The sequence below is a fragment of the Hakea prostrata genome, chromosome 7 (genome assembly GCF_041222555.1).
Source record: "Hakea prostrata isolate BN-2017 chromosome 7, UWA_Hpros_2, whole genome shotgun sequence".
Classification (NCBI taxonomy): Eukaryota; Viridiplantae; Streptophyta; class Magnoliopsida; order Proteales; family Proteaceae; genus Hakea; species Hakea prostrata.
The window spans coordinates 47,883,311-47,888,264 of record NC_142606.1 but is presented as its reverse complement, the minus strand read 5'-3'; positions in this window follow the sequence as shown (position 1 = coordinate 47,888,264).

Here is a 4,954-nt window from a genome sequence, read left to right as displayed (position 1 = left end):
AGTCAGTTGATGAACTTAATCACAAACGGCTCTGCTAGAAGCACAGAGCTAAAGAACGAAGAACTGGGAAAGGTGATCTAGATAGCAGAACGCTGATAGTTTAAGTCTATCAGTATGTATCTGAACCTGAGTTTCAGATTGTGTGTTTTCGGTCCCCTCACCTCGTATGGTAGTGAGGTTTATATAGAGTGTACCTTCGAATCTCCTTCGTTGGATGCACTTGAGCCTTCTTCGGGTAGTCGTTGGATCTTAACAGTTAGATCCGTTAAGCAATAGACTTCTACTAGTTTGGACTAGTAGAGGACTCCTGAGATAACCTTTAGGTTATGTGATGATTATCCCTTCGATAATGATTATCCGCAGCCGTCAATTCGAGTCTGCCATCATTAGGGTAATTACCCTAATCCATAAGTAGGATTAGGGCACGCTTGTAGCCGAATAAGCTTTCTTCTTCAGCAAGCCATCTTCTGGATCCGGTTCGCTCGGGAGCGAGTCGGTTCCCTCCGTCTCGACCGGGGTCGAGGGTTGGACCAGGTATGAACCCGGTCTGATCATAATTTCTCCGTATCATGAGCCCCCTAGACCAAGCGTTCGGTTGATCCCGAGGGCTTGGTTTTTAACTGGGTTCTTCGTCAAGCGATAATCTCTGCATGCTTCATTAAATGTCATATCACATTTAATGCGGTGGTCACTTTTCCTCGAGCGTTGTGAGTGTAAGGCCACGAGTCTTCTTGCAGTCGATCTGTCGTGGCTCACGTCATCCAAGCGACGGTTTTTGAACGCTTATTTCGGATTCGTGAGTTCAAACTTTCAAAACGTCTTCCAATCTCGATCGTTGATTTTGAATCAATCTCGATCGTTCAGATTCCCGAACACTCGTGCGGGGGTTTTAAAAGCGGTTCGTTGTCTTCGTAGGTTTCATTCTTCCTGTCTGGAATTTGAACCTTTGTTGTCTGCTTCGCGCTTTCTCGCTCTCAAGCTTCTGCCTCATTGAATCAATAAGTTTACTGGTCTTTTTTCTTTTTGTAGTTTACTGAAACAAGTAATGGCGGACGACGGGGCTTCTCTGGTACCCAGTGTTGGTAATAGCAGTGAGGCTTTTGCTTCTCCTGCTCCCGAACAGTCGGATAGTGATAACAAAACCCTAACTGTCCTCTGGCGCGAGTTTGTTGAAGTTTCTCAAAAAGGTTTAGAGAGAAAAACCGAAACTCTTCCTGCCCTCCTCGAGTCTGGATCTTCCAAGATTGTCGAGTCTTCTAGGCAGCCTCAAACTTCCAGGTCCGATGGTGGACCTGGCTCTGTTCCCTCCATTTATAATGAGGAAACCCTTCTTTCAGCCATCCAAGATTTTGATTTTCCTTCCTCTTATCAGGTTAGGGCTCCCCATCCTGATGAGAGGGTTGATTCAAACCTCTCGGGTGAATTTTCTCTGTATATAGATGCCCTGGAAAGCGGGGTTCGCTTTCCCTTTTTTAATCCTTTGTTCTCCGCAGTTCTGAATCATTGGGACTTTTGTCCCGGAATGCTCCTTCCCAATAGCTGGCGTCTCATCGTCGGCTTCTTGGGTTTGTGCTTTGAACTTGGCATTACGCCATCTCTTTCTCTCTTTGTACATTTTCATGTTCTTTCTATCTCCCATCCTCCCGGATGGGTTTTTCTGTCCAAACGCAATAAGTCTGAACTTGATTGGAGGGGCAACATCCTTGTTAAAGGAACTTGCCCTTCTAACAACAAAAGATGGCGCGAACGATACTTTTTCTGTCGAGCGCCTCCATCAGATCTTAACTTCCCAACCGCCTGGAGGAGGTGTACTTCTTCTTCCGAGAATAACCGAGGTCTTCCCTTATCCAGAGAAGACGAGGCGGCCGTCAGGAAGATCAAATCCATTCCATGGTATCAAGAGATACATGGACTTGAAGTGGAGTATAACTCCATTCTTCAGTACTGGGGCTTGGCTCATTGTGAGCTTCTAACCACCATCCTTTAATTTTACTGAAGTGATATGTCTTTAATTCTAACTCTTGTCATTCTTCTTTGCAGTGCCTCCAAGAATGAACCCCGAGAACCTGCGAGTGAAGGCTGCTAGGGCCGTTGTGACAGCCGAGCAACAATCACCCAGAGCCTTGACCGTAGATCAAGAGGCTTCTGTTCCCTCTCCCGACCCCTCTTATAGGGGTATCAGGAATATCTGGCCCATGGCTGATGCTTCGGGTAAAGGGAAGAAACCGATGGTGGAGAGGTCTAATGTCTCTTCCTCCGGCCGAACCAAAAGGAGGCATGACACAATTGATGCTTCCTCCCATAAAAAATCCAAAGCTTCAACGGATTGTGAGGAGGTCTTCACCCCCCAGTGGACCCTGAAGCTGACCGACAGGGTGACTCGGGATCCTGAGAAAGCTGCGGAGTGGAGCTCTCTCAGTCTTGCTCCTTCTGACCGCCAGGAATTTGAAGCCCCTGATGACATTTCCCTTGTTAGTCAATCGACAAGGTACCAGTCTTCTTGCTTACTTATTTTTTCATAATTTCTTATGACTTCTTCTGATATTTTCCGCCTTCCCGAGGAATGCTTGTGTTGAGCTTTTATCAACACATGGAAGCATTGAGCCGGGTTGGTCGCACCAGCTCCTTCGCAAACCCGTGAAGGGAATTTGGCCAAGGCCAATTCTGAAATAGACCGGCTGACTGCAGCTGCTAAGGAGCTGCAGAAAAAGCATGAGGAAGAAGTGATCTCCCTTAAGGAAGCCCTCGATTCTTTGAAGATTCGTGCCGCTGCTGCCGAGCCCGAGGCCAGGAAGCAAAAAGCAGCTGCCACGTTGTTTGGTGACAGGCTTGAATTCCGATGTAGGGAGAACGAAGAATATCTGAAGTTGGCAATCCCTAGCAAGCCCGAGCATATAAAGCCAGAGCTTCGGAAGGAGTGTGTTCGGAAATACCTGAACAACGTACCTTTCTCCAAGCTGCTAGGTGCCTACAACATTCAAGCTTATCGCTTGGGGCAGAACGACGTTTGGGAGCGAATTCTCGCATCAATCCCTTCCTTCGATACTGCTCCCTTTCGTGAGGTGTGCCATAAAGAGGTCTTCGAGAAAGTTGGCATGGATCTCCCAGACTGGTCTCGGGAAGAAGATGATCCTTTTCCAGCTGACCCTCAATATGAGGCATACCTGGCTGACGAGCCGGCGCTTCCAGAGGAGAAATCACAAGCCGAGTCTCAAGTTGCTGCTGTAGAGGACTCAGCCGATGCCATTCTTGAGGAAAGCTCTTCTTAAGATCCTGAGAAAAGTCCTCCCGAACAGGGTCCCTCGGGCAACAATGAAGAAGAGGCTTAGGGAGTTATCTTTTATTGTAAAGATTTACCCTCTTATTAATGAATAGACATTTCTCTTCATGTTGGCCTTTACATTTCCCCGTCTCCTGCCGAAATCTTGCCTTGAATATCTAAGTATAAACGATAAAACTTATCACTTATCTTTACATTCCTCGCCGAATAATAATCTTGTAGAAATATTGTGAAGATGCGTTTCGGAAAGATGCATTAATCTTTCCCACTACTTCATTTATTGCAAAGTCCGCACGTTTCCCTTCTGCGAAGTTCAAACTTTTTCTTGCTTTTGTATACCATTCACTATTTCCAATGAATCAGAAATACATCCATTATTTTACTGGCGGTGCGATGATTGGAGGTATCTCTGCATTAGGTGCTCGTTTCCACATGTTTCCATGTGGCATCCCTCCGACCGTTGATCTTACTTTTTGCGGATTTCGAAGCGTCATTTCGATCTGGGTCGTTGGTTGTCCAGCACCTTCAACCGTCGTCTTTATACCTGAGGCTATTTAAAGCCTTTGTGGGTACTCTCCATCTATCTTGCTATCTGCAAGTTAGATTTTCTAAAGTGCTCAAGCGACATTCCGTCCTTCTGCCTGCTCCCGTATTCCTCGTACTTCAACAACAACTCTATCAACTTCTGAACAAGTGAGTTTTTTGATTACTCATCTCTTTCCCCACTTCCCCCCTTGAGTAAACTGCACAGTAGTAGTACTTGGGGTTTAGTTAATTGGGGTTTTCTGAAGTGATAGAGAACTAGGGTTTTCCCTCTTTTTTGTTGTCGTCGTTGGATTTCTGTACTGATACGGCGTTTCTTTTTGCATAGTGGCTCCAAAGATCAACCCGAACTTTATCAGAGCGAAATCTAGCAAGAAAATTGTTCCGTCGGCGGTGGTTGGGGCCAGTGAGGTGGTTTCAGCTAGTAAATCCTCCAAGCGTAAGGCGACTGCTTTTGGTGAATCTTCAAGTCAGATTCCCCCAGTTTCTATTGATGCCGTCCCTGCGCCTCTTTTCCCCGAAGTGATCACTCGTCTTTCCCAGGAAGATCTTGATCACTCCGTTGTTGATGGCGCCGCCGACACCCCTGTTGGTGTACCCCCGAAGGAGACTCTTCGGGCATCTGAGGCAACTATGTTGGCGTCTGATGAAGGTGTGGTCCCAGCAGGTGCCGCTCCTGTTTCCAATTCTAGTGCTTGTTTGGCATCCTCCTCCTCTCCTTCCGAGTTGGAGGATTTTGCCACCAGGAAGCGCCGTCGGGTAACAAGTGATGCAGCTCATCCTTCTCTTGATGTAGCTCATCCTTCTCATCCTTCGCCTGAATTAGTGTCAAACGAGTATGACAGAGTGTTGGAATGGTGTACTGCTGCTCGAATGACTTCTGAGAGCGCAGTTCTTTCCAAACTTCCAGATGAAGTCTTTACGAAGTCACTGGTGATGTAAGTCTTTCTTCATTATCTTTCGATTCTGAAAAATTACTCTTCTGCTCCTTTTTAACTCGGAAGTTGTTTGCAGGAGTCTTACTGGTAACTTCCACAACCAAGTGGAAGCAGTTTCTAAGCTCAGTAGGTTGAGCAATGAATTTTCCAGGCTTCGGGAAATCTCTAAAGCTAAAGATGCTGAGATTGCTCG